Source organism: Salmo salar, chromosome 05, assembly GCF_965601325.2.
Source record: "Salmo salar chromosome 05, fSalSal1, whole genome shotgun sequence".
Classification (NCBI taxonomy): Eukaryota; Metazoa; Chordata; class Actinopteri; order Salmoniformes; family Salmonidae; genus Salmo; species Salmo salar.
The window spans coordinates 76,424,575-76,447,772 of record NC_138295.1 but is presented as its reverse complement, the minus strand read 5'-3'; the positions used below and the strand labels follow the sequence as shown (position 1 = coordinate 76,447,772).

At 46.4% G+C, this 23,198-nt stretch overlaps 1 pseudogene; it reads right to left on the bottom strand.

The window, feature by feature from the left end:
• On the bottom strand, window positions 1–17,914 carry LOC123743050 (CHRNA7-FAM7A fusion protein-like; annotated as a pseudogene).
• Window positions 17,915–23,198: the final 5,284 nt, after the last annotated feature.

The following is a 23,198-nucleotide window of genomic DNA, read 5'->3' as shown; positions in this document are numbered from 1 at the left end:
GATTTAGAAGCAGCGGGGCTCTTTCTCAGAAGAAGTCCTTGGAGGCGGCCTCTGCAAAGTTGGATGCGGCCATGAGGATTGCGATGGTACAAATTATGTTGAACACACTGAACCCCACCAGACACAGACGGTCAATGACCACTGCTGCAAACTGCCACTTCTCCGCCACGCTCACCCTGCGGTCCTGCTCACTGAGTCCCTCGGCCCTCGGCCATGGCCTCTGCTTCCCCAGCCTGGAGCACCCCGGCCTGGGCATGGCAAGTACCCACTACACTTGCCCCAGCCCCATCCTCTACACAGCTGGAACCTGAGGATGAGGGGTCAGGGTCCGGAGATGTGGGGGGTTGTGGCGGGGGGCTACCCAACGTTGTGGAGGAGGGTGGGTGGGTGTCAGAACCCCTTCTTTCTTCTCCTCCTCCTCTCCAGGTGACAGCAGGGTCAGGTTCAGGAGGACTCTGGAAGCCCATGTATGGCAGGTGTCCATTGGGCTGAGCGTGGGGGATGGAGGGGAGATTGGGGTGTAGGTTGGGGTGTAGGTTAAGAAGGGGCTGGGGATATCGATTTGGGTTAAGGTGGATATTAGGCTGGTGGTTTGGATTATAGTTGGGATAGGACTGGAGGGTAGGGTTGGAAGGTGGGTGTGGTAGGGGCTGGCTGAGCTGGCTTAGACTGGCCTGCAGAGAGGTGAGGGGGAAGGTTAAGGGGGCTGGGGTGGTGGTGGGGGCAGAGGAGCAGGTCTTGGTCTGGGGGTTGGAGGGGCTGTGGTGGGGTGTGAGCTCACCCCACTCTTCTGGACACTTCATCCTCAGAAACCAGGGAACCCACTGGAGTAGAACCAACTCAACCTGAGAGACACACACAGTAAGTAAGAGGACCCAGGGACATTCTGTGGCAGAACCAACTGAGGGCGAGGACACACACACAGAATACAATGCATTCGGAAAGTATTCAGACCCCTTTCCTTTTTCCACATTTTGTTACATTACAGCCTTATTCTAAAATGTATTAAACAAACATTTTTCCTCATCAATCTGCACAAAATACCCCATAATGACTAAGCGAAAACAGGTATTTAGAAATGTTTGAACATTTATGAAATATAAAAAACAGAAATACCTTATTTACATAAGTATTCAGACCCTTTGTTATGAGACTAGAAATTGAGCTCAGGTGCATCCTGTTTCCATTGATCATTCTTGAGATGTTTCTACAACTTGTTTGGAATCCACCTGTGGTAAATTCAATTGATTTGACAAGATTTGGAAAGGCACACACCTGTCTATGTAAGGTCCAGAGCAAAAACCAAGCCATGAGATCGTAGGAATTATCCGGATTGTGTCAAACACAGATCTGGGGAAGGGTACCAAAACATTTCTGCAGCATTGAAGGTCCCCAAGAACACAGTGGCCTCCATTCTTAAAGCGAAGAAGTTTGGAACCACCAATACTCTTCCTACAGCTGCGCCCAGCCAAACTGAGCAATCGGGGGAAAAGGGCCTTGGTCAGGGAGGTGATGGTCACTCTGACAGAGCTCCAGAGTTCCTCTGTGGAGAATACTCCAGAAGGACAACCATCTCTACAGCACTCCACCAGCCAGACGAAGCCACTCAGTAAAAGGCACACGACAGCCCGCTTGCAGTTTGCCAAAAGGCACCCAAAGGACTCTGACCATGAGAAACAATGTTCTCTGGTCTGATGAAACCAAGATTAAACTCTTTGGCCTGAATGCCAAGCCTCACGTCTGGAGGAAACCTGGTGCCAACCCTACATTGAAGCATGGTGGTGGCAGCATCATGCTGTGTGGGTGTTTTTCAGAGGCAGGGACTGGGAGACTAGTCAGGATCGAGGGAAAGATGAACAGAGCAAAGTACAGAGATATCCTTGATGAAAACCTGCTCCAGAGCGCTCAGGACCTCAGACTGGGGCAAAGGTTCGCCTTGCAACAGGACAATGACCCTAAGCACACAGCCAAGACAACACAGGAGTGGCTTCAGGACAAGTCTCTGAATATTCTTGAGTGGCCCAGCCAGAGCCCAGGACTTGATCCCAATCGAACATCTCTGGAGAGACTACAAAATAGCTCTGCTGCGACGCTCCCCATCCAATCTGACAGAGCTTGAGAGGATCTGCAGAGAAGAATGGGAGAAACTCCCCAAATACAGCTGTGTCAAGCTTGTAGTGTCATACCCAAGAAGACCCAAGGCTGTAATTGCTGATAAAGGTGCTTCAACAAAGTACTGAGTAAAGGGTGTGAATACTTATATATAAATTAAATATCACATTTACATATATTTATATTTATATACACACATATACACACACACGCAAACATTTCTAAAAACCTGTTTTTGCTTTGTAATTATGGGGTATTGGGTGTAGATTGATGAAAAAACGATTTAATCAATTTTAGAATAAGGCTGTAATGTAACAAAATGTGGAAAAAGTAAAGGGGTCTGAATACTTTCTGAATGCACTGTAAAGTAAGTAGATAAGAGGAACCAGGGAATGTACTGCAGCAGAACCAACTGCACCTGATAGAAAAGGACAGGACGCACACAAGGTCCAGACATTCACAGATATGAGAGGAACACACAGACAGTCACAGATACACTTCAGAATCAGTAGACAGACTGAGAGCCTCACCCATTGAGGCATGTCTCCACTGTTGGGGTCGTGGTGATGGTACTGAAGTACAACTACAGTCGCAACCACTGACATCCCTATGGTAACCATGGTGCTCACAAAATACTGACCTAGGATGGAGACACAGTATTATAGTACACTTATACAGAGACACACCCACACACACACATTCACTGACCTATCAGTGGTATGCAGTCTGAGGTAGCTGGCATAATCTCAGCCACAAGCAACATGAAGACAGTCAGAGAGAGAAGAATTGTAATGCCTGGAGAGAGATGGGGAATAGGATATTATTACACTGGGTAGTACAATTCTCCAACTCTCACCCACCCATCCATCTCTCCCTCCATCTCTGTCCCTCCCCCCTTTTCTCCCTCCATCTTTGCCCCTCCCCACACCTGTTCTCTCCCTCCATCTCTCTCCCGCTTTCTGATTGTAAAAATCACTTGAGGTTTTCTTGGACCGCTGCAGAATTACTGACAGAGAAACAATAAAAGAGAGGGCAGGTACGGAGAGAGACAGCGAGAGAGAGAGTCATACAGCAGGACCATTATCTCATCTCTCCATCTGTAACACCTGATTTATTTTTCATCACTCTGAACTATCATTCCATACCCCTCATCACCTCCTCATCACCTCCTCTGAACTATCATTCCATACCCCTCATCACCTCCCCTTACACCTCATCACCTCCCCTTACCCCTCATCACCTCCCCTTACACCTCATCTTACACCTCATCACCTCCCCTTACACCTCATCACCTCCCCTTACACCTCATCATCTCATCACCTCCCCTTACACCTCATCACCTCCCCTTACACCTCATCACCTCATCACCTCCCCTTACACCTCATCACCTCCCCTTACACCTCATCACCTCATCACCTCCCCTTACACCTCATCACCTCCCCTTACACCTCATCTTACACCTCATCACCTCCCCTTACACCTCATCTTACACCTCATCACCTCCCCGTACAGCTCATCACCTCCCCTTACACCTCATCACCTCCCCTTACACCTCATCACCTCATCACCTCCCCTTACACCTCATCACCTCCCCTTACACCTCATCACCTCATCACCTCATCACCTCCCCTTACACCTCATCACCTCCCCTTACCCCTCATCATCTCCCCTTACACCTCATCTTACACCTCATCACCTCCCCTTACACCTCATCTTACACCTCATCACCTCCCCTTACACCTCATCACCTCCCCTTACACCTCATCACCTCCCCTTACACCTCATCACCTCCCCTTACACCTCATCACCTCATCACCTCCCCTTACACCTCATCACCTCCCCTTACCCCTCATCACCTCAACTTACACCTCATCACCTCATCACCTCCCCTTACACCTCATCACCTCCCCTTACCCCTCATCACCTCCCCTTACACCTCATCTTACACCTCATCACCTCCCCTTACACCTCATCTTACACCTCATCACCTCCCCTTACACCTCATCACCTCCCCTTACATCATATTTTACACTTTCCAGCACCTCAGACCTCCCCTTTTCACCTCCAACATCTCTCCTATCTCCATCCCCTCTCCCTTTTATACTCCTCTTCTCCCTCCCTGTCCTCTGCCTCTCTCTCCTCACCCAGACCGATCTTCTCCCCCGATTGGGTTGGCAGTAGGAACACCAGCAGTGTCAAGGAGGAGATGAGAATGCATGGGACAAGGAGGTTGAGAGCGTAGAACAGAGTTCTCCGTCGTAGGGTCACAACAAAGGTCACATCAGAGTAGGGCTCTGTACAGCACTCATAAAATATCTCATGACGATCACCTGGTACACCTACAAGAGGGGGGAGGAAAGAAGAAGTGAGAGATTAGAAAGTAATATGGAGGAGAGAGATGCAAGAGGGTCGGGGGCAGACAGAGCTCTCAACCAGCAGTTCCCACTCTCCATTGGACATGTATCCTGACAGGTCAGCCTCCTGCATCTGGAGGTCCAGCAGCCAGCCGTCAAACGTCCACGAGCCAAACTTCAGCTCACACCGCTGGATGTCAAAGGGAAACCAACGCATGTCCACATTACACGCACTGCTGAAAATACCTGGGGGTTGTGAGAGATGTGGGGGGAGAAGGAGTGAGAGAAGGGAAAGGGGGAGAAACTAAGAGATTGAGAGAGAAGTGCATTACCAGTAGGGGAGAGTGGGGTAAGTTGAGCCATTTGTTACATTCAGCATCAAAGGAAACAGTATTCTTTCTAATAAAGATATCTACATATATTTCAGGATGTGTATCGCTGGAAATAATCAGAATTAATGTAAACACTACAGTTTTGAAAACACAGCTTGTCCAAAGAAAGTCTCAACTTAGCCCATGGCCCCGACTTACCCCAAGGCAAACATTTGGATTATATTAGCCCACACAGTGTAACGGCTGTCTGTGGAAGTAGACCAAGGTGCAGCTGAGTTAGTGTTCATCTTGAGTTTTAATTTACAAACGAACACGATACAACAAAACTGACAGCCAAACACTAAACAGAAACAATCCCCCACAAAACCCAAAGGAAAAACAGGCTCCTTATGTGTGACTCCCAATCAGCAACAACGAGCTTCAGCTGTGCCTGATTGAGAGCCACACACGGCCCAAAACAAAGAAATACAAAAACATAGAGAAAGGAACATAGAGCGCCCACCCAATGTAACACCCTGGCCTAACCAAAATAAAGAACAAAAACCCCTCTCTATGGCCAGGGCGTTACAGTACCCCCCCCCCCCCCAAAGGTGCGGACTCCGGCCGCAAAACCTGACTCTGAAGGGGAGGGTCCGGGTGGGCCTTCTTACGGCGGCAGCTCAGGTGCGGGACGTGGCCTCCGCTCCACCCTCGGCGTCGCCCACTTAGGTGGCGCCCCTGGCCGCGCCGGAGGACTGGTGGGCGACCCTGACTGCGCCCGGTTCGCGGGCGACCCTGGCTGCGCCCGGCAGGCGAATCTGGTTGCGCCCGGTTGGCGGGCGACCCTGGCTGCGCCCGGCTGGCGGGCGTCCCTGGCTGCGCCCGGCTGGTGGGCGACCCTGGCGGCTCCGACGGCTCCGGGCTGGCGGGCGGCTCCGGCGGCACTGACCCAGGATTCACCAGGCTGGGGAGACATGAAGGAGGCCTGGCCCTGGGCGCAGGCACAGGACTCACCAAGCTGGGGAGACATGAAGGAGGCCCTGGGCGCAGGCACAGGACTCACCGGGCTGGCGGGCGGCTCTGGCGGCTCCGGACAGGCAGGCGGCTCTGGCGGCTCCGGACAGGCGGGCGGCTCTGGCGGCTCCGGACAGGCGGGGGGCTCTGGCGGCTCCGGACAGGCGGGCGGCTCTGGCGGGTCCGGACAGGCGGGAGGCTCTGGCGGCTCTGGACTAGCGGGCGGCTCTGGCGGCTCCGGACAGGCGGGCGGCTCTGGCGGCTCCGGACTGGCGGGCGGCTCTGGCGGCTCCGGACTGACCAGGATGGGGAGACCCACTGGAGGCCTGGTCCGTGGAGGAGGCACAGGCTTGACCAGGATGGGGAGACCCACTGGAGGCCTGGTCCGTGGAGGAGGCACAGAATAAACCGGGCTGTGGGGGAGCACTGGAGTTCTGGTACGTAGGCTCTTTACCCACACTCCAGGCTGAATGCCCACTTTGGCCCGGCACGGGCGGAGCGCAGGCATTGGGCGAACTGGACCCTCCCAGCGCCCTGGAGACACAGTGCACAGAGCCGGTGCAGGATAACCTGGACCGAAAAGGCGCACTGGAGACCAGACGCACTGAGCTGGCACAATCCGTCCTGGCTCGATGCCTGCACTTGCTTGGCACTTGCGGGGGGCTGGAATGTAGCGCTCCGGGCTGTCAACGCACACTGGGGGCATCGTGCGCTCTACCGCATAACACGGTGCCTGACCAGTACTGCGCTGCCTGCCGTAAGCACGGGGAGTTGGCCCAGAATTCCTTCCTGGCTCCGCCACACTCCCCGTGTGCCCCCCCCCAAAATAATTTTGGGGCTGCCTCTCGTGCTTGTTGCGCTCCCTCGCTTCGTACAAGCGCCTCTCAGCTATCGCCGGCTTGATCTCCCACTGCGGGCGGCGATACTCCCCAGCCTGAGCCCACGGTCCACCTCCGTCGAGCAATTCCTCCCATCTCCAGGAATCCTGAACGCACCTCTCCATCTCCTCCAAAGTCCATGAGTCCATATTACCCCTCTCCTGGTGCTTCTCCTTCCTCCGCTGCTTGGTCCGTTGTTGGTGGGGGATTCTGTAACGGCTGTCTGTGGAAGTAGACCAAGGTGCAGTGGAGTTAGTGTTCATCTTGAGTTTTAATTTACAAACGAACACGATACAACAAAACAAGAAAACCAACAGCCAAACAGTACTGTCAGGTGCAAGACACTAAACAGAAACAATCCCCCACAAAACCCAAAGGAAAAACAGGCTCCTTATGTGTGACTCCCAATCAACAACGAACTACAGCTGTGCCTGATTGTGAGCCACACACGGCCCAAAACAAAGAAATACAAAAACATAGAAAAATTAACATAGAACGCCCACCCAATGTAACACCCTGGCCTAACCAAAATAAAGAACAAAAACCCATCTCTATGGCCAGGGCGTTACACACAGCTACAAGGATGCCCTTTCATGCTAGGTTTAGGACCTCTTATTGAAGGTTATAGAGACCCCAACTGATGTATAGAACAATCTTTAAATGATCTACTTTGGTTTAGATATAAGCATCATGAAACCTAACACAATACATTTGTTTGACTTGGTGAAAAAACTTTTTTTGGACCTAACTTCCTTACCACTTTTTCCATATAGTTTCTTCCTTCACAGACTCCTTGAAATGACCTCTTCCTAAATATTTGATCAAATTATAAATGTTGTGTATGATTTATTAGAAACCAGCGTGGCTCAACTTACTCCTTGTCTCAACTTTCCCCACTCTCCCCTATATCTATGTTAAACTATGATGAGAGAGGGGAAGGTCAGGGAAGAATAAAAAGAGAGAAAGGTTGATCTATAGACTTACCTGGAGGTAGGTACTCACAGAAGCCACTGGAGTTGACCAGCACATAGCTCTTAAAGGTGGCATCAAATTTATCATGGGCACTGAGGACAAAAAAGAAAGATAAGCAAGGTGTGTGTGTGTACTTTAACTTAACCAGTTACTTAATCAGCGTTATTCTCTGGGTTGAGTGAACTTAGAATTGAAGTTGATTCAAATTAAAATATCAAGGCAACCAGCTGCCATAGGATTTATTGTTCTCAACACTAGATTCTAGTTTGCTCAAAGCCATGCCCATCATTAACATATTTCCCAGCATGCTTTATTGCAGGACGATTTTCAGAATTGTTTGTTTTAATACCTGTGTTTTTGCATACACATTGTTTGGTTGATTAAGCTATACAAAGACAAAAGGCATTTTTCTAAACCAATCCAATCTATTAGTCTGGATATCTTCACTCTGGCTAGATTCTAATAGGAATTACACAACTTTGCAAGCCAGCAATTATGTGACCCAGGAGTGATATACACTTAGGTTGGAGTCATTAAAACTTGCTTTTCAACCACTCCACACATTTCTTGTTAACAAACTATAGTTTTGGCAAGTCGGTTAGGACATCTACTTTGTGCATGACAATAGTAATTTTTTTCAACAATTATTTAAAGACAGATTATTTCACTTATAATTCACTGTATCACAATTCCAGTGGGTCAGAAGTTTACATACACTAAGTTGACTGTGCCTTTAAACAGCTTGGAAAATTCCATAAAATTACGTCATGGCTTTAGAAGCTTCTGATTGGCTAATTGACATAATTTGAGTCAATTGGAGGTGTACCTGTGGATGTATTTCAAGGCCTACCTTCAAACTCAGTGCCTCTTTGCTTGATATCATGGGAAAATCAAATGAAATCAGCTAAGACCTGTTTGTAGACCTCCACAAGTCTGATTTATCCTTGGGAGCAATTTCCAAACACCTGAAGGTATCACGTTCATCTGTACAAACAATAGTACGCAAGTATTAACACCATGGGACCACGCAGCCGTCATACCGCTCAGGAAGAAGACGCGTTCTGTCTCCTAGAGATGAACGCACTTTGGTGCGAAAAGTGCAAATCAATCCCAGAACAACAGCAAAGGACCTTGTGAAGATGCTGGAGGAAGCAGGTACAAAAGTATCTATATCCACAGTAAAACGAGTCTTATATCGATATCCGGAAAGGCCGCTCAGCAAGGAAGAAGACACTGCTCCAAAACCGCCATAAAAAAAGCCAGACTACGGTTTGCAACTACACTTGGGGACAAAGATCGTACTTTTTGGAGAAATGTCCTCTGGTCTGATGAAACAAAAATATTATTTTGGGGCCATAATGACCATCGTTTTGTTTGGAGGGAAAAGGTGGAGGCTTGCAAGCTGAAGAACACCATTTAAACTGTGACGCATGGGTCTGGCAGCATCATATTTTGGGGGTGCTTTGCTGCATGAGGGACTAGTGCACTTCCCAAAATAGATGGCATCATGTGGAAGGACAATTATGTGGATATATTGAAGCAACATCTCAAGACCTCAGTCAGGAAGATAAAGCTTGGTTGCAAATGGGTCTTCCAAATGGACAATGACCCCAAGCATACTTCCAATGTTGGGGCAAAATGGCCTAAGGACAACAAAGTCAAGGTATTGTAGTGGCCATCACAAAGCCCTGACCTCAATCCTATAGAAAATGTATGGGCAGAACTGAAAAAGCGTGTGCGAGCAAGGAGGCCTACAAACCTGACTCAGTTACACCAGCTCTGTCAGGGGGAATGGGACAAAATACACCCAACTTATTGTGGGAAGCTTATGGAAGGCTACCCGAAACGTTTGACCCAAGTTAAACAATTTAAAGGCAATGCTACCAAATACTAATTGAGTGTATGTAAACTTCTGACCCACTGGGAATGTGATGAAAGAAATAAAATCTGAAATAACTCATTCTCTCCACTATCATTCTGACATTTCACATTCTCAAAAAAAAGTGGTGATCCTAACTGACCTAAGACAGGGAATTATTTACTAGGATTAAATGTTAGGAATTGTGAAAAACTGAGTTTAAATGTATTTGGCTAACGTGTAAACTTCGGACTTCAACTGTACATCAGTCAAGAGTAAAGACTAGCCAGTTTCTGCTCTGCTTGCTTTTACAACTCGGAGAAAGAGCGCAACACATATGGGCTGACATTTAATGCATTTTCAGAATGTGGGGGTGTCATTACCCCTCCGTCCCCAGTGAAAGTTGCACCCCTGGAAAAATGAGAGAGAAATATATAGAGAAAGGAGTAGAACGAAAGTGATATGATTGCACCGATAGAGATGAAGAATATCTAAAACGGGGAAGAGATGAGCTGTAGGAGAAGAAGATATGAATACAGAAGGGAGTGAGAATAATAAAAACATGATGAGAAGAAATACACCAAAAAAAGAAGAGATCATCTGAATGGAACGATTTCAAATTGTTTTAAACAAAGCTGCTTTGAAAACGAGTACAGAGATTTATATATGACTGGAAGAGGCAGGGGGCGGGACGTGAAAAGAGGGTGAAAGAGGAGAATCACGAGGAGAGAGTGAAGAGAGGGAGAAAGATGAGGCGAGAGAAGGAGAATGAGGAGAATCAAGAAGAGAGAGAGTGATGAGAAAGAGGAAAATTTAAGAGGAGAGAGACTGAAGAGAGGGAGATAGTATCCAGACAGGCCCATTAATTGTTAAAGGTAGAGTCAGCAATATGACGTAGCTGAACAAAGTAAACAGCATAGTGGGTCAAATTCTGCAACAACTAAGAATGTTGGAGATTGAGGCTAAACCCCTCTTTTGGTCCAGTGGCTACCACGTTGTAATAGCGTGAAGCGAACCTGTGCACAAAAGCAGATACTGTGTGTGACTGTGTGAGAGCAAAGTCTTGCATCTTGCTCATCGTAATATCTGCGGTGCTGCTCGTGCAACGCCATTCCACTGACTCTATCTTTAAGGGGATTGACTAGTCTTTCTGTTGCCGTTAAAACGTCTGATCTATTCCACACTGGAAATAGTGACGCATTAAAAACTAAAACCCTCCACTCAGACAAACAAACAAACTGACAGACAGACAGACAGACAGACAGACAGACAGACAGACAGACAGACAGACAGACAGACAGACAGACAGACAGACAGACAGACAGACAGACAGACAGACAGACAGACAGACAGACAGACAGACAGACAGACAGACAGACAGACAGACAGACAGACAGACAGACAGACAGACAGACAGACAGACAGACAGACAGACAGACAGACAGACAGACAGACAGACAGGAGGACCAGGAACCTCACTTCTAGCAGCTCCATCGTGGACTGACTTCACTCATTCCTGTTTCACAACTGTATCAGACTTAATGTATCTGTGCAGTTGATGAAATTCTGTAGCAATGTCTAACTAAAAATCAAATCAAATCAAATGTTATTGGTCACATACACATATTTAGCAGATGTTATTGCAGGTGTAGCGAAATGCTTGTGTTCCTAGCTCCAGTAGTGCAGTAGTATCTAACAATTCACAACAATACAGACAAATCTAAAAGTAAAATAATGCAATTAAGAAATATATAGATATATAGAACTAGTGAATATAATGTAGACCCACATACAGTAGAGTACAGTCTTTATAACAGCATGTTGCGTTTGTATGTAATATGCTATTATGCACCACAATGCTTGTAAACGACCTTTGTATGGATTCATTTGTTGTGTTGTATTGCAATGTATTGCATTGTATTACTCTGGTGAATATCACTCCACAGAAAGAGCATTCCAGGTGGTACCATATCAATATGCAGTCACAAGATGGTACCATATCAATATGCACTCACAAGATGTTAGCCATCTAAGACACTGCTGCTGGTGCAGAGAGGAACACATCAACCAATGATGGATTAAAACAGACAGGAGGGTTGGATTTTACAACTGTGATGAACAACATCCTAACCTGTAAGCTCTGTGATCATTCCTCTCCGTTGTCTCTCTCATATATCAATGGATTTGCACATATTGTATGTACACGTAGAAACACATACACAACACTCACACGCACATACACACAGAGAGCGAGAGAACATGAAAGTCACTCACCGTGGAGCAGAGCTGAGAGTCCAAGCAGACAGATAGCCACAGACTGCCTCATGTTGTACCACTGAACATAGAGAGTAGAGAAAGAGAAAGGGAACAACAGAGACGGAGAGAGAGAGGCAGGGTAGAGTGGAATAGAGAGGGAGGGAGGCAGGACAAGTCAGGAGCAAGCCAGGCAGCAGCAGACGGAGAGAAGAGAGAGAGACAAGGAAGAGAAGGAGGGTAGGGAGGCAGAGAGGCAAGAAGAAAAACAAGCTGAGTGCATAGGAAGACAGAGAGGGAGAAAGAGGGATGTTGGATTGGTGAAGAGGGAGAGAAGCTGGCAGCTACACAGGAAGAGAGGTACAGGGACGGAGAGAGGGAGAAAGAGGAGAAGAGGCAGTAGTTACTCTTAGAAAAAAGGGTTCCAAAAGGGTTCTTCGGCTGTCCCCATAGGAGAACCCTTTTTGTTTCCAGGTCGAACTACACTATATATACAAAAGTATGTGGACACCCCTTCAAATTAGTGGATTCAGCTATTTCAGCCACACCCATTGCTGACAGGTGTGGAAAATGGAGCACACAGCCATGCACTCTCCATAGACAAACATTGGCAGTAGAATAGCCTTACTACTGACAAGCTGAGTGACTTTCAATGTGGCACCGTCATAAGATGCCACCTTTCCAACAAGTCAGTTCGTCACCTGCACACATTTTTTCCCCGGTCAACTGTAAGTGCTGTTATTGTGAAGTGGTAACATCTAGGAGCAACAACGGCTCAGCTGCGAAGTGGTAGGCCACACAAGCTCACAGAACAGGACCGGCGAGTGCTGAAGCGCATAGCGCATAAAAATCGTCTGTCCTTGGTTGCAACACTCACTACTGAGTTCCAAACTGCCTCTGGACGCAACGTCATTACAAGAACTATTCATCAGGAGCTTCATGAAATTAGTTTCCATGGCCGAGCAGCCGCACACAAGCCAAAGATCAGCATGCGCAATGCCAAGCATTGGCTGGGGTGGTGTAAAGCTAGCCGTCATTGGACTCAGGAGCAGTGGAAACATGTTATCTGGAGTGATGAATCACGCTTCACCATCTCACGGATGCCAGAAGAACGCTACCTGCCCGAATGCATAGGGCCAACTGTAAAGTTTGGTGGAGGAGGAATAATGGTCTGGAGCTGTTTTCCATGGTTCGGGCTTGGCCCCATAGTTCCAGTGAAGGGATATCTTAACGCTGCAGCATACAATGACATTCTAGACGATTCTGTGCTTCCAACTTTGTGGCAACAGTTTGGACCCTTTCCTGTTTCAGCATGACAATGTCCCCGTGCACAAAGTGAGGTCCATACAGAAATTGTTTGTTGATATCGGTGTGGAAAAGATTTACTGGACTGAGCCAAAAGGGGTTCTTCAAAGGGTTCTCCTATGTCGACAGCCGAATAACTGTTTTAAGTTTTAAATAGCACCTTTATTTTCTAAGAGTGTAGAGAGAGGCAGTGAGCCAGGTGTTAGCAGCAACGGCAAGTGAGAGGGCAGAGAGGAAAGGGGAAGAGAGGAAGGAAAGCAATAAGCCGTTTTGATACAAATGGAGAGACTATGTTCTGGATGGAGAGACTGTGTGAAAGAGGGAGAATTGCCCTGATACATTCGGTAATTTCCTTGCTAAATTACTCATGAGCACCAACCAGTGAAGTTCATAGGAACATGCCAAATTGGGTGTCAAGTGAAAACTATGAGTCTATATTTTTTAGGAACAGACTTTCCTCTGTCGAGACGTCCCTCTAAGGCCCTTCTGCTAGCTTGCTAGCCCTGGTCTGCTAGCTTGCTATCCCCGGCCTGCTAGCTGACTGAATCGTCGTGTCTCCAGACAGCCCAACCACTCACTGGACCCCTATTGATCACCCGGCTACGCATGCCTCTCCCTAATATCAATATGCCTTGTCCATTACTGCCCTGGTTAGTGATTATTGTCTTATTTCACTGTAGAGCCTCTAGCCCTGCTAAATATGCTTGAACCTACCATTTAGTTCCACCTCCCACATATGCGGTGACATCACCTGGTTTAAACATCTCTAGAGACAATATCTCTCTCATCATTACTCAATGCCTAGGTTTACCTCCAATGTACTCACATCCTACCATACCTCTGTCTGTACATTATACCTTGAATCTTTTCTCTCACGCCCAGAAACCTGCTCCTTTTACTCTCTGCTCTGAACGCACTAGACGACCAGTCCTGATAGCCTTTAGCCGTACCCTCATCCTACTCCTCCTCTGTTCCTCTGGCGATGTAGAGGTTAATCCAGGCCTTGCAGTGCCTAGCACCACTCCTACTCCCCAGGTGCTCTCATTTGTTGACTTCTGTAACCGTAATAGCCTTGGTTTCATGGATGTTAACATTAGAAGCCTCCTCCCTAAGTTTGTTTTATTGACTGCTACCACACTCTGCCAACCCGGATGTCCTAGCCGTGTCTGAATCCTGGCTTAGGAAGTCCACCAAAAACCCTGAAATTTCCATCCCTAACTCTAACATTTTCCGACAAGATAGAAACTGCCAAAGGGGGCAGTGTTGCAATCTACTGCAGAGATAGCCTGCAGAGTTTTGTCTTTCTATCCAGGTCTGTACCCAAACAATTCGAACTTCTACTTTTAAAAATCCATCTTATCAGAAACAAGTCTCTCACCGTTGCCGCTTGCTATAGACCACCCTCTGCCCCCAGCTGTGACCTGGAAACCGTATGTGAATTGATTGCCCCCAATCTATCTTCAGAGCTCGTGCTGCTAGGTGACCTAAACTGTGACATGCTTAACACCCCGGCCATCCTACAATCTAAGCTTGATGCCCTCAATCTCACACAAATGATCAATGAACCCACCAGGTACAACCCCAAATCCGTAAACATGGACACCCTCATAGATATCATCCTAACCAACCTGCCCTCAGAATACTCCTCTGCTGTTTTCAACCAAGATCTCAGCGATCACTGCCTCATTGCCTGCATCCGTAATGGGTCTGCGGTCAAACGACCACCCCTCATCACTGTCAAACGCTCCCTAAAACACTTCAGTGAGCAGGCCTTTCTAATCAGCCTGGCCCGGATATCCTGGAATGATATTGACCTCATCCAGTCAGTAGAGGATGCCTGGTTATTCTTTAAAAGAGCCTTCCTCACCATCTTAAATAAGCATGCCCCATTCAAAAAATGTAGAACCAGGAACTAACCTCCAGACGAGCTTCAATGCCATACAACTCTCCTTCCGTGGCCTCCAACTGCTCTTAAATGCAAGTAAAACTAAATGCATACTCTTCAACTGATCGCTGCCCTCACCTGCCCGCCCGTCCAGCATCACTACTCTGGACGGTTCTGACTTAGAATATGTGGACAACTACAAATACCTAGGTGTCTGGTTAGACTGTAAACTCTCCTTCCAGACTTACTGATAAGAGAATTATCTAATAAAGGTAAATTAATCAAGAAACCATTATGAATTATAAGTCATGTAGCATGGTTAATGAATAATCAATGTAATGATCGATTAGTCCCAGAAAGTCTAGTAGAGGCTGGAGAGGGAGAGAAACATGTGTGTGTATTTAGTGTGCCCAAGAGGGAAGGAGCCAGATGGTAAAGGGAGTAGAAACTTCAAGGAGTTCCTAACCTTGAGGGAAAGGAACAGGCTGAGCTGGATAGTGATAAACAGTGTGGGAAGTGAAAGGGGGATGCAGTTCACCAACAGTTTGTGTGTAAATGCATGTGCGTAAGTAAGCAAGAAACTATATAATGACAGTTTTGTTATCTTGACCTCAGAATGTTCTCTGAATAAAGCTGAATGAACCTTTTGCAGAAAGCTGAGTCCTTGCCTAATTATTTAACCCATTGTCTTACAAACCTTGGGAATTAGTCGAGGCTTATTGATTGTTGATTATTATCATCAAGATATACAATTATTTTAACACTTATATTAAACATCTCCAATCCAAAGTTAAATCTACAATCGGCTTCCTATTTCGCAACAAAGGCTCCTTCACTCATGCTGCCAAACATACCCTCGGAAATCTGATTATCCTACCGATCCTCGACTTCGGCGATGTCATTTACAAAATAGCCTCCAACACTCTACTCAACAAATTGGATGCAGTCTATCACAGTGCCATCCGTTTTGTCACCAATGCCCCATATACTACGCACCACTGCGACCTGTACGCTCTCGTTGGCTGGCCCTCGCTTCATATTCATCGCCAAACCCACTGGCTCCAGGTCATCTACAAGTCTCTGCTAGGTAAAGCCCCGCCTTATCTCAGCTCACTGGTCACCATAGCAGCACCCACCCGTAGCACGCACTCCAGCAGGTATATCTCACTGGTCACCCCCAAAAGCCAATTCTTCCTTTGGCCGCCTCTCCTTTCAATTCTCTGCTGCCAATGACTGGAACGAACTGCAAAAATCACTAAATCTGGAGACTCTTACCTCCCTCGCTAGCTTTAAGCACCAGCTGTCAGAGCAGCTCACAGATCACTGCACCTGTACATAGCTCATCTGTAAATAGCCCATCCAATCTACCTCATCCCCATACTGTATTTATTTATTCATCTTGCTCCTTTGCACCCCAGTATCTCTACTTGCACATTCATCTTCTGCACATTCTACCATTCCAGTGTTTAATTGCTATATTATAATTACTTCGCCACCATGGCCTATTTATTGCCTTACCTCTCTTATCCTTCCTCATTTGCACATGCTGTATATAGATTTTTCTACTGTATTATTGATTGTATGTTTGTTTATTCCATGTGTAACTCTGTGTTGTTGTATGTGTCGCACTGCTTTGCTTTATCTTGGCCAGGTCGCAGTTGCAAATGAGAACTTGTTCTCAACTAGCCTACCTGGTTAAATAAAGGTGAAATAAAATAAATAAAATATATATACTTTTTCAACCATTTTCCATCCTAAAAATGTGGAATAAACAAAGGCTTTGATTTCTTGTCTAAAAGATGGAAAAGGGGTCTTAGAAAACATCTACCAGAAAAAGTCTTAAGTGAACATGCCTGCCAACAAATATCAACATTTATATTTTGTTTAGGATCATTTTTTCTGCCTTCTGTAAGTTTAAGAAACAATGCCCTTGTGCCTTGAAATTCCATTACCAAGAACCCATATATCGTTCAGATATTTTCTTATTGTCAAGGGTGTTTACAGGAGGCGAAGTCAGGTGCAGGAGAGCAGAGTGTAGTGAACAGGCGCACTTTAATTCCGCTCCACAAAATACAGCACATAAAAACAATAACGTGCCAAAAACACGGAACATGGCAAAAGTAAAGCGCCCGACAATAATCCACATCACAAACAAACAATTACACACAAAGACATGGAGGGGAACAGAGGACTATATACATGCAGTAATTATGGAATGAAAACCAGGTGTGTAATGGAACAAGACAAAACAAATGGAATATGAGAAATGGAGCGGCGATGGCCAGAAAGCCGGTGACATCGATCGCTGAACGCTGCCCCGAACAAGGAGAGGAGCCGACTTCGGTGGAAGTCGTGACAGTGCCCCCCCCCCCCTTGATGCGCGGCTCCAGCGGCACGCCGACACCGGCCTCGGGGATGACCCGGAGGGCGAGGCGCAGGGCGATCCGACGGTGAAACTCCCGCAGCAGTTCGGGGTCCAAGACATCCGCAACCGGAACCCAACACCTCTCCTCCGGACCGTACCCCTCCCACTCCAAGAGGTACTGAAGACCCCCTGCCCAACGCCTCGAATCTAGGATGGAACGAACGGAGTACGCCGGGGCCCCCTCTATGTCCAGAGGGGGCGGAGGGACCTCCCGCACCTCAGATTCCTAGAGCGGACCAGCCACCACCGGCCTGAGGAGAGACACATGGAACAAGGGGTTAATACGGTAACCAGAGGGAAGCTGTAATCTGTAACACACCTCGTTCACCCTCCTCAGGACTTTGAATGGCCCCACAAACCGGACCCAGCTTCCAGCAGGGCAGGCGGAGGGGCAGGTTTCGGGTCGAGCGCCAGACCCGGTCTCCCGGTGCGAACACCGGGGCCTCACTGCGGTGACAGTCCGCGCTGTTCTTCTGGCGAAGCGCAGCTCGCTGGAGGTGAACATGGGCGGCCTCCCATGTCTCCTCCGCGCACCTGAACCAGTCATCAACCGCAGGAGCCTCGGTCTGACCCTGATGCCATGGCGCCAGAACTGGCTGGTACCCCAATACGCACTGAAAGGGGGAGAGGTTAGTAGAGGAGTGGCGAAGCGAGTTCTGTGCCATCTCGGCCCAGGGCACGAATGCCGCACCCTCCCCCGGCCGGTCCTGGCAATAGGACCGCAGAAACCTGCCCACATCCTGGTTGACTCTCTCTACCTGCCCGTTACTCCCGGGGTGAAAACCCGAGGTAAGGCTGATCGAGACCCCCAGACGTTCCATGAACGCCTTCCAAACTCTCAATGTGAATTGGGGACCCCGATCAGACACTATATCCTCAGGCACCCCGTAATGCCGGAAGACGTGACTAAATAGGGCTTCCGCAGTCTGTAGGGCTGTAGGAAGACCGGGCAGAGGGAGGAGACGACAGGACTTAGAGAAACAATCCACAATGACCAAGATAGTAGTGTTTCCCTGTGAAAGAGGTAGATCTGTTAAAAAATCCACAGACAGGTGTGACCAAGGTCGTTGTGGAACGGGTAAGGGGTGTAGCTTACCTCTGGGCAGGTGTCTCGGAGCCTTACACTGGGCACACACCGAGCAGGAGGAAACATAAACCCTCACGTCCTTAGCCAAGGTGGGCCACCAGTACTTCCCAGTCAGACAGACAGATGGCTAGAAAGCTGGTGACGTCGATCGCCAAACGCCGCCCGAACAAGGAGAGGAGCCGACTTCTGTGGAAGTCGTGACACTTATTCCTCATGAGGAGGGAGGATAATGAAAGTTCACAGAAATAACAAGTAAAGGTAGACTTATCGATGAATTATAGTGTTTTTACTGATATCAAGTTTGTTAATGAATTATTAAGTGACTAAAACTCAAAATTCTGTTACCAAATCGGAAACGGAATTTCAGAAAAATCAGTCATGCAATATGCAATTGAATTGTCTACAATGGTAAATCATAGTAGTCACAAACCACAGTTAGGTCACCTGCTACTGTCCTCCCTTCCGCCTAACATACTGTTATATTCAGCTCATAACAGTTTCCTTTCTCTTTCTGTCGCCTGGTGGTCAAAGCAAGAGTGAAAAGACAACCCCTCCCTCTCTCTGCCTCTCTCGCTCTCTTTCTCTCCAATTAATGTCACCTCTCCCGGCTCTTACTGACACCTACCCATGAGCCCCCTCTCTTTCCACTCAGCACCGACCGACACCGCCCACAGACATTGTCCTTTGGTTCGGACCGGACCGGCCTTGATTTCAACGTCCACAGATGTCTGGACCAAATCTGAACCAATCACAGACATCTATGTTTAACAAGTTTGGACATCGCATACAGTCCACAACAGTACAATACAGTACAGTCCACAACAGTAGAGTAGAGTTGAGTACAGTACAGTACACAACAGTACAGTACAGTACAGTACAGTACACAACAGTACAGTACAGTACACAACACAACAGTAGAGTACAGTACACAACAGTAGAGTACAGTACAGTACAGTACACAGCAGTACAGTACAGTACAATACAGTACAGTACAGTACAGTACAGTACAGTAAAGAAAAGTTGAGTATTGTTCATTGCAGTACAGTAAAGAAAAGTACAGTATAGTTCAGTAAAGTACAGTCATGTACTGTACAGTAGAGTATAATAGAGTGGAGTAGAGTTCAGTACAGTACACAGTACAGCACACTAGAGTTGAGTACACTATAATGTACTGTGCTGAGCTATACTCTACTTTACTCTACTGCACTGTACTGTACTGAACTCTGCTGTACTGTACTGAACTATACTCTACTTGACTATACTCTTCTGCAGTGGTTCCCAACCAGGGGTACTAGGAAGTTCATAAAATAGTTTGCAAGTGCAATTACTTAACAATATCTTAAGAATTCATTATTTTCTTACGAACTCCTCAAATATCTTCTTATGAATCTTCTTAAGATGTTTGTTGCTAGGCAACCAATTTAGCTAGCTATCTAGCTAGCAATGGCAATCATGTTAGCATATTTCCTACTGAGATTACTGTTTAAAAAAAATATTATTACGTTTAAGATAATCTATACTGAAACTTTCATATGAAGTTTGAGTGAATTAAATGTTCAATTTCTTTCATGAGCTTATTCTCTCACTGCCCAGAGTTTAAGACAAGGGTTTAGCTATCTTGGAATTAAGAACAAATCCAATAACTTTATTTTCAAGAATCTAGTTTCTTCTTAAATGTTTGCTTAAGGAGAAACATAAGAAATTGCACAAGAACATTTCCAATAACCTTTTCGAGGAATAGGAAACAAATGGCAGTTAAGGGCCCTGAGCTCTACTGTGCTTTTGATCTCCAAACATGTGAAACATAGACATCTATGATTGGTTCAGATTTGGTCCGGTCCAGACAACCAAATTTGGTCTTGTTTGGTGGCGGAGCTTATTAAAATAATATCTAGTGTGTAAAATAATAACCAAATATGCAAAGGAAGATAATGACATATTTCTATCTTTGTGTACCTATTTAGGATACATCACCATGAAGAGAATGGCATTCATATCCATAATTATGACTCTTGTTATTATACTGTATATTGTGATGTCACTTTACCCTGCCTTTATTTACATACAGTAAATGTATCTACATCTAATACCTCGTACCCCTGCACATTGATCTGGTACTGGTACTCCCTGTATATAACTTCATTCTTGTGTATTTTATTCCCCTTGGGTTTTAATAAATGTTTATTTTTTACTCTGCGTTGTTGGGAAGGGCTCATAAGCAAGCATCTCAAGTCAAGGTCTATACCTGTTGTATTCGGTGCATGTGACAAATACAATTTGATTTGGTTTATTCATTTCTGTGTAGTTCAGATCAGGGACCCAAGATGAAATTATGTTACTGCAATTCTGTTACTGTGTGTACATCCACTTCCCTTACTGTTGTTTAATAAGCAAAATAGATTTTTTTTCAAACTCAAGGTGCCATGTCATAGCTGACACCCCATTTTATCTGCAGACGTCTTTGATTCTTAATTCGGAGCAAATAATTAAGAGTTTTTGGAAAACGTGTTCACATAAAAAAATTGATTTACCTAAATTCTGTTACCAAACTTTGCATCTGCACAGTTCTTCCAGTAAATGTGTTTTTGTAAAATGTTCAGTGTAAATTGTTAAAAGTGGTCCTTATGCATATAGATGGTTCAACTTTGAAAACATTTTATTTGTTTGGCATACATTTTAAGTGAAAAATCGGAGCCAGTTACCAAGGAATTGCCCATTCCCAACACACTACCCGTCTCACTCTCTTTACACCCACCTTTCTCCCTGCCTTTTGACTCCTCTCACTTTCTCTGTCTCTATCCCTCTCTCTCTCCTTCCCCCTTCCCTATTTCTCCTGGTCTTCAGTTTCCATTGAGAAGGGGAGCAATGAAGTGTGGAGGCTAGCATGAGCAGGGAGAGGGGGATTAAAAAGTAACATATAGAAAATAGTTAGTGAAGGATGGTGGGAAAAGAGAGAGGGCCAAAAAACTAAGGCAGCAGTATTGAACACTGCTCTGATGACGGTTGGCACAGCCACACATTATAACTTCTAATTACTGTGGTCTAAGGCACTGCATCGCAGTGCTAGCTGTGCCACTAGAGATCCTGGTTCGAGTCCAGGCTCTGCCGCAGCCGGCCGCGACCGGGAGACCCATGGGGCGGCGCACAATTGGCCCAGCGTCGTCCGGGTTAGGGGAGGGTTTGTCCAGCAGGGATGTTCTTGTCCCATCGCGCTCTAGCGACTCCTGTGGCGGGTCGGGCGCAATGCACGCTGACACAGTCGCCAGGTGTATGGTGTTTCCTCCCACACATTTGTGCGGCTGGCTTCCGGGTTAAGCGGGCATTGTGTCAAGAAGCAGAGCGGCTGCTGGGTTGTGTTTCGGAGGATGCATAACTCTCGACATTCGTCTCTCCCGAGTCCGTACGGGAGTTGCAGCGATGAGACAAGATTGTAACTATCAATTGGATACCACGAAAAAGGGGTAAAAACCAAAAAATAACTTCTAATTACAGTAAGGAAGTGACACTGAACGTAAGCAGTATACTGTACCATAGCTTCTACTTTAGAATCTCATTATACACTCCAACACACCTGCTAGAGACCCAGTTTGTTAATATATAACTCAACCAGTATCACAAAACACATGCATATATACAGTAGTTATATCATGAACAAACAACAACTGCATTGTCCATTACCAAACCCCCAATAGGCATGTGCCAAGGGGTAGAGTTTGGGTTTGTTTGAAAATGGCCATTTGTTTCTATACTTGACTGAAAGACTTATGATAATATGATGCACTGACTGTAGCCTACTGGACATTACAGTGATGTATTTCAGTTTGATCCGCTGACTTTTAGCAGGACAGAGGACCCAAGTTTATGTTTAATATTTTTTACGTTTACATTTAGTCATTTAGCAGATGCTCTTTTCCACAGCGACTTACGATGTGTTTTTTTTGTATGACGTCTATGTGGACTTTTGTCTGTATTCTGTTTGTGTATTGTCTATTCCAGTTATGAGTAAATGTACTTGGCGAATAAAGGTGATTCTGATACTAAATGGCGTGGTGCTGACACCTACTGGGGGATGTAATAAGTGCAATTTTGCAGGAAACAGTTTGAACATGGATCCAGTCTGATCCATTGATTGGTGGATAGTATAGCAAGCAGCCTTTTGCTCTATGGGTTGGTGAGCGTCCAGGCGCTGCAGTAGGCTGTGCTGCTGTAACGTGATGTGCTGATCTGCTCCCACAGCCTCCGTGTATCATGCTGTAAATAGTTCACTAACGTGTTCATTACAAGATACAGGCCTCATGTTTGTATTTTGTTGGATTCCCCCTGCAATATATGGGGGCTTTTTTCACCTCTATCCAGCCAGCCATGCTTTGGGTCTTGAGTCTGGTTCCTCTCAAGGTTTCTTATAGAAAGTAAATCCTTATAAGATGTACTAGCTCTTTGCAGGGTTCATGCCCACTATGCCGGGTTTGTGGCAAATCAATTTGTGGAAGGTTTTGTAGCATATATATTACATTTGATAGATGTTTTTATTTGAGATCTGATTAATCCATTCCCAATCCTAAATAAGGGAATGCAATAGCAGTGGCTTGGAGGTACTGCTATTCTACCATGTCCTATTCACCTGCCTAAATGAATCCAATCGACCTGCCTCAGCAAAGGTATTCCACCTTGTCTGATGTTCTTTTTGGGGGGACCGCACTCTGCAGTAAAACGGGCGGCGTCACTCCAAATGCGCCAGGTAAAC